Here is a 15,109-nt window from a genome sequence, read left to right on the forward strand (position 1 = left end):
CTGTCATATCACTAACTGGATATAACCTTAAGAAACAGACTGTTCAGGAACTAATCCTAGATTTAATGAATTACAATATTAAAACATACAGGTAAACAAAAGAAATTATACGAAAACAAGAAACAGGAAATGGCAGCCCATCCAAAGGAAAAATTCAAATACCATCAGCAAAGAAGATCAGACTTAGGACTTATTGGACAGAGACCTTAAAATACATGATTCTCAATATGATCAAGGAGATAAGGTAAAATGGAGAAAGAAATTAAGGATATGAGGAAAACAATGTTCAATATTGGAATGTCTTTGAGACTCCCAAAGAACCAAAGAGAAAAATTGGAATTGAAGAACAAAATAACTGAAAGGAAAAATTTCCTAGAGGGTGTCAATAGAAGATTGGAGCTGTCATAAAATGTATTAGTGAACTTGAAGACAAGGTAACTGAAATGATTCAAGTTGAGAAGTAGAAAGAAAAAATAATTTTATAAGCAAACAGAGCTTAAGGGGCCTGTGGCACACCATCAAGTATATCAATATATTCATGAAATATATTGACTCCCAGAAAAAGAAAGAGAGAAAAGAGCAGAGGAAAGTCAAATAAACCATCAAAAACTTTCAAATTTAACAAAAATATGAAAATACACATTCAAGAAACTAAACAAACCCCCAAAAATATAAACACAAAGAGAACCACATTCAGGAATATAATAGTCAAACTATCAAGTGACAAGGACAAGGAAAGAGTTCTGAAAGCTGCAAAGCAAAAACAAGCATGACCTGTACAAGATTAAGCTAAAGTAATAAAAATAACTTTAGCTAACATCAAGCTAAATAGGATTAAATGCTGATTTCTCATCAGAAACTATGGAGGTAAAAAGGCAATAGGACAAAATATTTGAAATGCTGAAAGAAAACAACTGCCAACCATGAATTTTGTAACAGGTGAGACTGTCATTCAAAAATGAGGGGAGATTAAGACAATCCAAGAGAAATGAAAGCTAAAGAAGTTTGTCACTACTATATCCATCTGCAAACAAAGCTAAAGAAATTCTTCATACTTATGTGTAAGGACACTAGACAGTGGATCAATGCAGCATAAAGAAATAAAGATCTCCTGTAAAGGTAACCATGTCGGTAATTATAAATGCCAGAATTATTCTATTGTGTCTTTTGTATTTAACTCCACTTTCTACTTCCTTAAGTTTCTAAAATACAAATGCACAAAAAGGAATGACAAATCTCTGGTTAGTATGGTAAATATATAATTTGTAAAAGTACAAAACAAAGGGTATAGTTACAGTGCATATATACAGTATTGAAGTTAAGTTGGTATCAAATCAAATATGATTGTTATAGATTTATAATGCTAAACTTACCCCCTTGGTAACCCAAAAGAAAAATATATGAAAACTATTTACAAAAAAAATGAGATGACACTCAAGACGGTAAAGTACAATAAAAATTTTAAAATGTGACAGTAAGTCCAAAGTACACAAGGCACATATTGGAAAAACTGAAGGGTGCTATAGACATATCAACAGTAATAGCAGGAGACTTCAATATGCCACTCTCTGTTATAGACAGAGCAACCACACAGGATCAACAAGGAAACAGAGAATCTAAACAATAAGATAAATGAGTTAGATCTAATAGGCATATATTGATCATTATATCCCAAAACACCAGAATACACCCAAAACACCATAATACTTCTCTATTACAGATAGAATGTTCTCCAGGATAGATTACATACTGGGACATAAACAGAGACTCTATAAATTTAATAAGATTAAAATTCACCAAAGCACTTTCTCTGATCACAACAGAATAAAGTTGGAAATTAATAATCACCAAAGAACCAGAGCTTTCACAAATATATGGAGATTAAGCAACACAGTCTTAAATAATCAGTGGGTCAAGGAAGAAATTGTTAGAGAAATCAGTAAATAGCTGGAGAGGAATGATAATGATGGGATGTATGCGATTGTATGGGATGTGGCAAAGGCAGTGCTGAGAGGGAAATTTATTGCCCTAAATAACTATATTAAAAAACAAGAATGAGCAAAACTTGAGGATTTAACTTCTCACCTGGATAATTTAGAGAAAGAACAGCAAACTAACCTCAAGGCAAATAAAAGAAGAGAAATAATAAAAACTAAAGAGAAATAAACAAACTGGAGAACAATAAAGCAATAGAAAGAATCAGCAAAGCTAAAAGTTAGTTGTTTGAGAAAATTAATAAAATTGATGGCTAGCTAGACTAACAAAGAAGGAAAGAGAGAGGACACAAATAAATAAAATCAGAAACAAGAGGGGTGTTGTTATCACAGATGATGAAGAAATTTTAAAAATTATAAGAGAATATTATGAATAACTATATGGCAACAAACTAGACAACTTAGATGAGATGGACAAATTCCTAGAAACACATGAATTACCTATACTGACTCAAGAAGAAATAGAAGATCTCAACAAATCAATTACAAGTAAAGAGATCCAAACAGTCATCAAAAATCTTCCCAGAAAATAAAGCCCAGGACCAGATGGCTTCACAGGAGAATGTCATCAAACATCTCCAAAAGAACTAATGCCAATCCTGCTCAAACTCTTCCAAAAAAAATTGAAGAAAAAAGAATAATACCTAACTCATTTAATGAAGCTAATATCATTCAAATACCCAAATTGGATAAAGATGATACAAGAAAAGAAAATTACAGGCCAATCTCCCTAATGAATATGGATGGGAAAATTCTTAACAAAATGCCAGCAAATCATACCCAACACCACATTAAAAAGATTATACATCATGATTACATGGGAATCATACCAGGAATGCATAGAAGATACAACATAAGAAAAATCAATCAATGTAACACAGCACATTAAAAAATTGAAAGGGAAAAATTCCATGATCATATCGATTGATGCTGAAAAAGCATTCGACAAAATCCAGCATCCTTTCCTGATGAAACATTTCAAAAGTTAGGTATTGAAGGAAACTTTCTCAATATCATAAAGGGCAGATATGATAAACCCATAGCCAGCACCATACTTAATGGTGAGAAATTGAAAGCATTCCCCTTGAGATTGGTCATGAGACAAGGATGCCTATTGTCACCACTATTATTCAATATTGTATTAAAAGTACTAGTTGGAGCAATTAGACAGGCATTAGAAAGTAATAAAACGCATCCAAATAGGAAAAGAAGAAGTAAAACTTTCATTATTTGCAGATGATATGATCCTATACTTAGAAAACCCTTAGAAATCTACAGCAAAACTACTTGAGCTAGTAAATTCAACAAAGTGGCAGGATACAAGATTAAAGAACAAAAATCAGTGATGTTTCTATGCACAAGGAATATCCATCTGAGGTGACAAGTAAGGGAAAAAATACCATTCAGAATAGTGACCAGAAGAATTAGGTATTTAGGAATAAGCCAAACCAGAGATGTCAAGCACTTATACACAGAAAATTACCCAAAAAAAATGCTAAAAGAAATTTTTAAATGACCTAAATAGATGGAAAGCTATTCCATGCTCATGGATAAGAAGGTTGAATATCGTCAGGATGTCAATTCTGCCCAAATTGATCTACAGAGTCAATGCAACACCAATAACAATCCCAGCAACCTACTTTGAAGACTTGGAAAAACTGGTTATCAAATTTATATGGAAGAAAAAGAGACCTCGAATAGCCAAAGATATCCTAAAAAAAGAAGAGTGAATGGAAGGTCTATCACTTTCTGACTTTAAAGTTTACTATAAAGCCACAGTGGTCAAAACAGCATTGTACCGACACAAAGACAGAAAGACTGGGCAGTGAAATAGAATTGAGAGTGCAGAGCTTAACTACCAAATTTATGGGCACTTGATCTTTAATAAGTTCCCCAAATCCACTGAATTGGGACGGAATAGTCTTTTCAATAAATGGGCATGGAAGAACTGGATTTCAATACCCAAAAGAATGAAAGAGGACCTCTATCTTATACCCTATGCAAAATTAATTCAAAATGGACCAAAGATCTAAATGTAAGAGCTAGTATCATAAAAATTCTAGGAAAAAAATGTAGGGAAGCATCTTCAAGATCTAGTAATAGGAGGTAGCTTCTTAAACTTTGCACCTATAGCACAAGCTGTGAAATATAAAAATAAACAAATGAGAACGCCTTAAGATGAAGAGCTTCTGTGCCTCAAAGGGCTTTGTTAAAAAGGTCAAGAGGCAGCCAACTCAATAGGAGAAAATATTTGGGAACCACATGTCATATAAAGGCCTAATATTCTGTGTACATAAAGAAATTATACAGCTCAACAACAAAAGAACAAAAACCCAATTATAAAATGGGTGGAGGAAATGAATTGACACCTTTCTAAAGAGCAAATATGGCTCTTCAGAGCTAAAAAACACATGAAGAGCTGTTCATCTTCATTGGCTATAAGGGAAATGCAAATTAAGAAAGCAATGAGGGCGGGCCGCGGTGGCTCAGCGGGCAAAGTGCTTGCCTGCTATGCCGGAGGACCTCGGTTCGATTCCCGGCCCCAGCCCATGTAACAAATACGGAGAAACAGAATACAATAAAACAAGAAAATGTTTCCCTTTCTTCCTTCCTTCCTTCCTTCTATCCTTCCTTCCTTCTCTCTGTCTTTCCTTTAAAAAAAAAAAAAAAAAAAAAAAAAAAAAGAAAGCAATGAGATATCACTTCACACCCATAAGAATGACTGCTATTAACAAATAGGAAACTGTACATGTTGGAGAGGATGTGGAGAAATTGGAACACTTATTCACTGTTGGTGGGAATGTAAAGTGATTCAGCCATGGTAGAAGTCAGTTTGCAATTCCTCAGTAAACTAAATATCGAGTTGCCCTATGACCTGGCAATACCAAAATTTGGTATATATCCAGAAGAGTTGAGGGCATTGACATGAGCAGACATTTGCACACCAGTGTTCATTGTGACACTATTCACAATTGTCAAGAGATGGAAACAATCTAGGTACCCATCAACAGATGAGTAGATAAACAATATGGATATATACATATGATGGAATAGTGTGCTATTATGCAGCATTTAGACAAAATGATGTCCCAAAACATATGACAATGTGGATGAAACTTAAGGACATAATGCTGAGAGTTAGACATAAAATGACAGATGCTGTATGATTCTGTTATTACAGCTCTGATAAAACCAGCAGTGTTTTGGAGCAGCTAGAAGGAAAAATCTGAAATGAGGGTATGGTAGCCCATGACAAACTCTGGGAACTGTTCTGTAACTGCTTGTTGAAGTGTATTTTAAAAAATTATTGCTATTTCCTTTCTTTCATTTGTATATATACATTTAAAAAAACACAGTAAAAAAACTATAGGCAGTTATAGTAATATTAGATAAAATAAATTCCTGAGACAAAAAATATTGAAATTATTTAGTAACGTACTTCATTATGATAGCAAAGTTGATATTTGTAAAAACCTTTTACATGATCTTTTGAGAATGCACACAGTTTTGATAGATAATCAAATGGTATTTAAGATATTGTGTGATGCTTAGAATTTAAGAAATTCTGATATCTGAACCTATAGATTTTTTCCTGCCTTGATTTCATTTTAAATTGGTTTATGAAACCTACTGTACAAACAGGATTTATGGTGATTACTTAGATTTTTAAAAATATTCCTATGGATAAGCTAACTAAGATGTCCATTTTAGGTGGTTAAGATTTTCATATGTTAATTGTAAACATATCCTTATCTTCATATTTTCCTGAAATCAAGAAAATGTTTAGTAACATAGGTCATTACTATAGCAATGCAGATATTTGTAAGAACTTTCTACCTGATATTTTGAGAACATTCACACTTTTTACAGCTGATTAAATGCTATCTAAGTTAGTGTTTAATACTTAAAATTTAAGAACTTTGCTATCTGAATTTGTAGATTTTTTCCTTGTTGCCTTAATTTTAACTTGTTTTATGAAATTTACTGTGCAAACATAAGCTCTACAATAATTGTATGGATAATTTATTTAAATATGCCTATGGTTAAGCTAAGTAGAATATCCATTTTTGGTGATTCCAAGTGTATTGTCTTTTTTCTTAAAAAATTTTTAAATGACAGTAGGGATTAATGGAAGAAATGAGAGGTATTATCTATTTCCTTAAAAAAAATTAAATGACAGTAGGGATTAATGGAAGAAATGAAAGCCAGAATATGCATAAGACTTAGAGAGACCATATAATAAAATGAAAGTAGAAAGTCCTGTACCATCAGTAGTTATTTTAAATGTAAATAGATTAGATTCTCCAGTGAAAAGGCAGAGATTGGGAAAATGAATAGTAAAGCCAGACTCAATTATAATAGTTAGGGTTCTTCAGAGAAAAAGATCCAATCTATATACATATTAAATATAATATAGTCAATATTGTGAGATTTATTATAGGAATTGGCTCATGCATGTGGGGACTGGCAAATCTGAATTCCGTAAGGCAGACCACAAGCTTTTAGCAGCTTCATCAAAAATCTTCATTTGTTTTCCCCAGGAGGAGCAGGCTAGTTGAAACACATATGGAAATTCTTCCTTTGAATACTGAAATCATCATTTCTTACATTAAGACATTAAACTGATTTGATGAAATTCCTCTCATTGCTGAGGGTAATCTCCTTTATTGATTTTAGGTTAAATCAGTCAGAGATGCAATGAACATACTGATTATTTAAATCTGCAAAATATTCTCAGAGTAGCAATCAGGCTAGTACTTTCCTGCCTAAACAACTGGACACCACACTCTAGATAAGTTGAAACATGAACTTAACTGTCATTCCAATGTATGCTGTTTACAAAAGACTCATCTTAACTTCAAAGAGATAAGTAGGCGAAAGTGAATGGATGGAAAAAACAAACCATGCAAATAGTAAATAAAAGAGTGCAGCATAGATATACTAAAATTATATGGAATAGACAGAGGACAAAGAAGGTCACTATAACAGATAAAAGGGTCGATTCAAGAAGAAAACATAATAAATATAAATAAATATGCACCTACTTATAGAGTCCAATATTAAGCAAATATTGACAGCTATGAAGGGATAAATAGATTTCTATAAATCAATAATAAGGGACTTCATTGCACTCCATCAATAATGGATAGAACATCTATAGAGAAGATCAATAAGGAAAGGAAAAACTTAAATGACATACATATATAGAACACTTTGCCTAGTAGCAGCAGAATACACATCTTCTCTAATATACATGGAATATTCTCCAGGATAGACCATATGTTAGGTCATAAAACCATTTTCAATTAATTTAAAAATATTGAAATCGCACAATGTATCTTCTCTGATCACAGTGGAATGAAACTAAAACTCAATAAATAGATGGAGATTCTGACCACAAGGGATGGAAGCTAGAAATCAATTGAAAGGGGGAACTGTAAATCTCACGAATATGTGGAAATTAAACAACACATTATTAAACAATCAATGGGCCAAAGAAGAAATCCCTAGGGAAATGGAAATATCTTGAGTGAAATGAAAATGAAAACACATCAAACCAAAATTATGAGATGCAGCAAAGACAATGATGAGAGAAACTTTCAATGTAAATGATTACATTGAAAAAAGAATAAAGCTCTTAAATGAGAGAACTAACCTCAAACCTAGACAGGACCTAGACAAAGCAGAAAACCTAAACTCAAAGTGAACAGAAGGAAATAAGAAAGATTAGACTGGAGGTAATAAAACAGAGAATAAAACAATAGAGGTAATCAATGAAGCCAACAGTTATTTAAAGAGATCAATAAAATTGAAAAACAAACAGACAAAGAAAAGATAGAGGGGATGCAAATAACTAAAAGAGAAATGAAAGGGGGGCATTACTAACCAACCTCATAGGAAAAAAGGATTATAAGAAGATACTATGAACAACTGTATGCCAACAAATTAGATGATCTAGAAGAGATGGAGAAATTCCTAGAGACACACAAACTACCTATTTTAAGAAGAAATAAAAACTCTCAGCAGACACATGACAAATAACAAAAAGATACAAAAATAAATAGGTTAAATCAGTAAACAAAACCTCCCAACAAAGAAAAGTCAAGGAATAGATGGCTTCACTGGTGTATTTAACAAAATTTTCAAACAATTATGAACAAAAATCATCCTGAAATACTTCCAAGAAAATGAAGGGGAATGAACACTAGCTAGCTTGTTCTATGAGCTCAGTGTCATCCTAATACTAAAGCCAGGGTAAAAACACCAGAAGAATAAAAGATTACAGACCAATTTCACTTATTGATATATATGCTAAAACCCTCCAAAAACACCAGCAAACCAAATTCAACAGCAGATTAAATGAAATGCATATCATGATCAAGATTATCTGAGACATTCAATAGTGGTTCAATAAGGAAATTAATTAATAAGGGAATAAATTCATGTAATATACCACATTAATAAAAGGAAAGAAAAAAGCATAGTCTTTTCAATTGATACAGAGAGCCATCTGAAAAAATAATACAGCACTCCTTCTTAATAAAAACACTCATATAACTAAGAGGAAACTTTCTCAATATAATAAAGGGCATTTATCAGAAACCAATTCTTAAAATCCTAAGTGGAAGGATATTTGTTCATGGATTGGAAGACAAGATATCATTAAGATGTCAATTTTACCCAAAGCAATTTAGAGATTTGATATAATCCCAATAAAAATTCCAACAGCCTTCTTTGAAGAAATGGAAAATCTAATCATCAAATTTACATGGAAAAGTAAGGGAGGGCTGAAAAGTTAAAGCCATCTCGAAACAGAAGAATGATACTGAAGGACTCAAACTTCCTGATCTTGCAACTTATTACAAAGCCACAGTAGTCAAAACAGCATAGTACTGGCACAAGGACAGGCAAATAGACCAATAGAATTGAACTGAGAGCTTAGAAGTCAACCCTACATTTATGGTGAACTGATTTTTGAAAAAGGGGCAAAGATGACTCAACTGGGAAAGAAAGAATAGTCTCTTCAACAGTTGGTGATAAGAAAACTGTACCTCCATTTTCATAAAAAGGAGGAGGAATAAAAGGAGTAGGACTCCTACCTCACACCATAAAACTAGATCACAGGGATTTGTAGCCTTTTTCAGAAACGTGGGCCACATATTTAGAGGAATTTCACAAGTTGCTGGTTATGCCCCACTTTTTAGGTTACGAGTGTTCACACCAAACGGTAGCAAAGAAGCAGCAGAGTTGCTGTCAGTAAGATAACTCCTCTATAAGGTCCTAAACAGTAGCTCATGGACAGAAGGTAAGCATGGATCCAGAAATATCTTACTATAATTTTCATGTAATTTCAGTAAAAAGAAATTGTTCTCATAAATATGAAAACAACTGGCTCCATCACTTTTCAAAAAGAAAAGCCATATAGGACTCATGTTTTTTGAACACTGAAATGAACTGGTATCTCTAACATTTGATTACAAACTTTCATAATTAGTACTATGCACTTTCCTTAAAGGAAGGGAATTTAGAGTCATGATGTTTGGGGTAGGAATTCTGCTGTCACTTTACTCATATATTGATATGTTTCAGCCATGTTTCAAGCTGAAGAATATTTGTGATTCTCACATTTTCTCTTATAAAGAGAGAACTGATGAATTCAGCTGTCATAGAAAGCATTTCCATCTGCACTTCTGTCAGCCAGCTTCTCCTGAGGTACTCATCAAAAACCATTATCAGAATCCACAGCTGTGGCCTGCCTTAAGGAATTTGTATTTTCCAATTCTCACAGCCATGTGAGCCAATTCTTATAATAAATCTCATAATATATACTGTATATTTGTTGTTGTTGCATCCATTGTAGGTATAGGAATCTCAAATTTCCCACAATGTTTCATGTTTCAATCCCATATAAACTCTACCTTAATTATGAATAATTACAAATCCCTGTCCCCAGAATGTCACCTAGGATGTCTTCAGCCTAATCCTATTGACTATACTGAGCATGATTTTAATGTCATCATTTGTATTCAACAAGATAAGTTCTCATCATTGACCCAAGTCAGGGCTTTCTAAAGGTATGCATTCACTGTGTCTTGCATATGCTTACTAGAGACCTCTCCAGAGAACCTTGGTCTATAACACAGTACAGTTCTGGCTACTTCAATGCGGGACACACATTTAGTAAAACTGCCCAATGACAAATGGTTTCAGATTGTATTTTCAAAGTAATCTTCATCTAGGACAATATTTGTAGGATAATAAACTGAGAACAGTATTCTCAAGGATGTGATTTCTTGATTTCTATAATGTTGTGTACCACTACAGTCATATTTCAAATACAACCCATTCATATGCTTGAGACCATTGATCAGAGGGCACAAAATGATCCTCTCTAGCATAAATATACAAATGAAGCTCATCTGTAACAATTAGAATTGTGAATTCAACTGAATTTTATACATGTGTTGTCATAAGCCATTCAGAAATCTGGATCTAGAAATCCTATATTAAGACACTAGGAATTGGACACTCAGCTATATATAGACTGGATTTCACATTCACACTGGTATTTCCTCATTTTAAGTTGTGAGTGATCAGAATGACATATCAAGTTTCCAGAACCGCAGTGAAGGGAGCAACATGAAGTATAGCTCAATAAGTTTCACTGTCTTTTTGGCTCCAAACAATACCTTATGAAGGGAAGATGTCCATGGATCCTGAAATGTGTCACCATCATTTACATGGATTTTCAAAAATTGAATATGTTCTCATGAGATGTCATGCACTAGCTCAGTCAGTTTTTAAAAAAGACAAAGCATATTGGGACCATTGTTGTCTGAATACTTGAACCAATTAGTTTCCATGGTTAAGCTTACATGTCAAATAGGTTATAGTGTCCAGTTGCTTGGTCAAGCAAACACTCACTTGATGTCATTGTGAGGGTATCTTGTAGATTGAAATCACTAGTCAGCTGATTGCACCTATGGCTGATGATATCTACACTCAACAAAAGAGATCACCTACAGCAATAAGGGAAGTCTCATCCAATTATTTGAAGACTATTAAGGGAGAACTGATGATTTTGGGAGTCATAAAAAGAAGTTCTTTCTGTACTTCAGCCAGCCAGCTTCTCCTTGGGAATTCATCAAAACCTCATTGAAGTTCCAAACTTGTGGCTTGCCACACAGTATTTGGGTTTGCTAATCCACAGACACATGAGCCAATTTCTATAATATATCTCAAAATATTTACACATATATCTCCATCCATTTGGTTTTGGAGAATCCTGACTAATACTTTGGTACCATGAGTGGTTCTGGAGAAATAGAATCTTTTGGATGAGATTTCTGAGTTGATTCTGGGGGTTTTGGAATTTGTTTTCTAATTGTATTAGAATAAAAGTCACTAATGACTCTATTTCCAGTGATCAAGATGGTACTGATAGTTCATTGCATGAACCAGCAATAGGGATATGCAAAATACTACCGTTGGATACTGACACTCAAATGCTCATAAGGTAGGCTCTGTGTTTTTGATACCATAAAATAGGTTTTTTTGGAGTTTAAAAAGTATGATAATGTTGTACTGTTCCTCAGCGCACTAAATGCAGTTGTTAAAGAAAGGGATAAACTACAGGCTTTAAATTCTCAGCTCAACCATTGTTTGAGGACACAAAAATCACAATTCAAACTGAATTCTAACCTTTCAGTGTGCAGGTTGTTAAAGTGGGAGCACTGATGTAGAAGGAATGGAATACTGAAAATTGGAATGGGGACATATGGGCTGATAACCATGATGGTGGGGGCATTGAAACTGTAGATTCTGCTGAATATTCTTTACAAGATAATCTTATAATGGTCTGTTTTGAGTAATCCACCACCCAACCTCCAGTCTGAATTAATGCCATCCCACCTCCACCCAAAGAGATTAACCCTGCTCTGCCTGATAAACCTGTAGCTTCCTTCCCTTGAGGAAATATACTCATACCTTGGTATAAACAGATTAATTCTGTTTCAGCAGCTGAAACTCTAATGAAATTGCCTCAGTAATTGGCTTGTAATAAATGGCTAAACTTTTCTCATGACCCAACCCCACAACCACTCTTTTCTTCCAGACCTATAACTAAACTGAAGCCCCATCAGGCCCTGAAAGGAGAGGTACAAAGTGTGACCCATGAAAAGATGCTCTAAGTGTGGGCCACAGTGGCTCAGCAAGCAGAATTCTTGCCTGCCCTGACAGAGATTGGGTTTGATTCCTGGTTCCTGCCCATGCAAAAAAAATGCTCTACACTCCAAAAGAGTTGCATGATTTTTATAATTTATATAGACCAAAACCAGGGAAACACATGGGAATGTATATGAAGGGTGTGAGATAATGGTGGGAGAAACATAAATTTGGATCAGGCTAAAATTATTAATATAGGCCACTGAGCAAAGGTTCTGGAGTTAATGTTGTAGGTAAGATGGTTAAAAAAGTACTGTGTCAGTTTGTTCAGGTGATTGGCTGAAGCAGGGAGTAAAAAGTGGCCTTCATTACTTAAAGTCAAAATGCCAGACCATCCTGGTACCTGGAATGTAGCTATTGATCTAATAAATATATTTTTCTCAATACCTGTTAGAAAAGACCAAGATAAACAGTTGTTTTCAGTTGGCAAGTCCAGAAATACACCTTCATTGTCCTACCTCAGTAGTATAGCAACCATCCAGCCCTATGTCATAATCTTGCCTGCAGAATACTTGATTGCACTCCATTTCACAAGACATCACATGTCAATTATATTGATGGCATTATGATGATTGAACCATGTTACCAAGGAGTAGCAACTACTCTAAACCTATTCATAAGGCATTTGTATACCTAAGAGTCACCTACAGAGTATCTCTTCTGTTGCTTGGATGTGGCCTTTCTCTAAGTCACTTCTGCGGGTGAGCTCACTGGCATCTTCCCTACATGGGACATGATTCCCAGGGGTGTAACTCTCCCTGGCAATGTGGAACACAACCCCCAAGGATGAGCCTGGCCCTAGCATCATGGTATTGAACCCCCAAGGATGAGCCTGGCCCTAGTATCAGGGTATTGATCCCCCAAGGATGAACTTGGCACTAGCATCATGGTATTGAGAAAGACATCTTGACCAAAAGTGAAAGAGAAGTAAAACAAAATAATGTTTTAGTGGCTAAGAGATTTCCAATAGAGTTGAGAGATCATTCTGTAGGTTATTCTTATGCAAAATATGGATATCCATTTTCAGTTTGGGGGGTATTGGGGTAGCTAGGAGGAAATACCTGAAATTGTTAAGGTAATCCAATAGCCTTGATTCTTATAGATGATTGAAAAACTATAGAATTTTAAGGTGTGACCATGTTTATTAGCTAGAGCTCTCTAGAGAAACAGAATAGTGGGAGACATTTGTAAATATAAAATCTATAAAGCTCTCTCACATAACCATGGGGATGTAGAGTTCAAGGTCTGTAGGTAGGGCTGTGAACTAGCAGCTCCAATGAAGGTCCTCAATGAATTCTCAGGAGATGCTGGCTGGTAGAAGCAGGAAAAGTGATTGTCTCTTCTGAATCACCTTAAAAGCCTTCTGGTAATTAAATTAAGCATCACTTAGCAGATTGTAAATGCAATCAGCTGTGGATGTACCCAACATGATCATGATTTAAGTTCATGAAATGTCCTCATAGTAACAAATATGCCAGCACTTACCCAGCCACACAACTGGTCACCATCACCACCTGGCCAAGTTGACACATGAACCTGACCATTACAACATGTTACTGTGAAAACTTTGTGACTGACACTCCCTTTATCCAGTATATGGACAGATAAGTAAGAAAAAAAAGAAAACAAATAAATAAATAATAGAGGGGGAGGGGGTATGAGATGCATTGAGTGTTCTATTTTACTTTTTTGTTATCTTTATTTTTTGAGTAATGACAATGTTCAAATATCTATTGTGATGATGAATGCACAGCTATATGATGATACTGTGAACCACTGATTGTAAAATTTGGATTATTACATGGTATGTGAATATATAATATATCTCAATAAAATTGCATTTAAATGTATGGTTCAAGATATTCATATGTTTCATAATATAAACAAGGTTTTTCAATCCCTGATCCTGGGGGGAAAAAAAACCTCCATCATTTTCTTCTGGCTATCCCCTGAAGGGTGAGGGCAATGGCTATGCAAAAGTGTCCAACTCTTGATTTTATATACTTTTTTGGCATTTTTATATCAATATTCTCAAGTGTCTTGGGCACTGGCTATGCACCTGGCAATACATATATCAGCCGTGTAAACTGACACAATCCTCCAAATGAATGATACTGAAGTATCAAAGAGTGGTTTGTTGTAACTATCAAATATTTCATGTGCTACCTCAGCATCCATCTACTTTGGCTACACCACTTACCTCAACACTGACCGTTGGCCTAGTTAATAAGCAGTTTTCCAGCTGTTTCTAGTTTGCTAGCTGCCAGAATGCAATATATCAGAAATAGAATGGCTTTTAAAAGGGGGAACTCATTAAGTTGCAAATTTACAGTTCTAAGGCCATGAAATTGTCCAAGTTAAGCAAGTCTTTAGAAATGCCCAATCTAAGACATGCTGGGAAAGATAAATTGGTTCAAGAAAGTCAATGAGGTTCAGAGTTTCTCTCTCATCTGGAACAACACATGGCAAACATGGTGATATCTGTTAGCTTTCTCTCCAGGCTTTTTGTTTCAGGAAGCTCCCCTAGGGGCAATTTTTTTCTTCATCTCCAAAGGTCTCTGGCTGCATGGGCTCTCTTGGTTCTCATGACTCTCTCATTGCTCTCAAGCTTTTTCCAAAATGCTTCCTCATTTAAAGGATTCCAGTAAACTAATCAAGACCCACTTCAAATGAGTGGAGTCACATCTCCCACTAATCAAATGTTAATCCCCACAATTAGGTGAGTCACATTTCCAAGGAGATAATCAAAAAGCTCCCACACAGAAATATTGAATGAGGATTAAATGACATGGCTTTTCTGGGGCGTACAAATCCAAACTGGTGCACATCCCATGGGCTAATGTTCCCCAGAGTTCAATATCAGATCTGAAACATCCACCTATACCATCCAT

The 15,109-nt window shown here is 34.7% G+C and overlaps 1 pseudogene; it reads right to left on the reverse strand.

The window, feature by feature from the left end:
• Positions 1-9,959: 9,959 nt before the first annotated feature.
• Positions 9,960-10,050, reverse strand: LOC143652809 (small nucleolar RNA SNORD115; annotated as a pseudogene).
• Positions 10,051-15,109: the final 5,059 nt, after the last annotated feature.

Source organism: Tamandua tetradactyla, chromosome 12, assembly GCF_023851605.1.
Source record: "Tamandua tetradactyla isolate mTamTet1 chromosome 12, mTamTet1.pri, whole genome shotgun sequence".
Lineage (NCBI taxonomy): Eukaryota > Metazoa > Chordata > Mammalia > Pilosa > Myrmecophagidae > Tamandua > Tamandua tetradactyla.